The sequence below is a fragment of the Microtus ochrogaster genome, chromosome 6, assembly GCF_000317375.1.
Source record: "Microtus ochrogaster isolate Prairie Vole_2 chromosome 6, MicOch1.0, whole genome shotgun sequence".
NCBI classification, from domain to species: domain Eukaryota; kingdom Metazoa; phylum Chordata; class Mammalia; order Rodentia; family Cricetidae; genus Microtus; species Microtus ochrogaster.
The window spans coordinates 68,338,140-68,338,814 of record NC_022013.1 but is presented as its reverse complement, the minus strand read 5'-3'; positions in this window follow the sequence as shown (position 1 = coordinate 68,338,814).

The following is a 675-nucleotide window of genomic DNA, read 5'->3' as shown; positions in this document are numbered from 1 at the left end:
ATGAATATCACTGGGCCTGGCCTGGACTTCTGAAACCCCAAAATCCTAGGACACACTTTTCTCCAACAAGATCACACCTCCTAACCTCTTTCAAGTAGGGCCATTTCCTAATAACTAAGCATCCTAATATATTAGCCCATGGGGCCATTCCTATTTAAACCCCCACTGTGAATTTAAATTATTCAGTTTCAAAATCAGGTCTAAATACCTGGGCGAGGAGTTTTGTTGAGGATTCTAGCAATATATTATATCCAACAGCAGTATGAACTCGTCGCTTGGATGAAAATCTTGGTAATGGGTGTTTATTAATTCACAAAAGACATTTTACAGTTCATGTAGGTATGGATCTGTGTGAGCCAGTAGCTTTTAATTTTGTTTGTTTAATGTCAGGAACAAGGTTAGAAAGATTAATTCAGAGACTTTATTCTCTGTGTAGCCAGAATGTCAAAGCTTAAGTCTCTCTTTAATTGTGCTTTTTACACTTAGCTTCATGATTCTGAATGTGTGGCCCTGAGTGTGCTTCTGCAGACCATTTATATCATTGGTACACTTCACACTCACATTCATTGCTCACATTTATGCTCTAGGAACGTGACTATGAACGAACTGGTTAATCTTCACTGACGACTGCATTTGGTCTTATCTAGGAGATTGATAGGTGTGTTTGTAAGGATA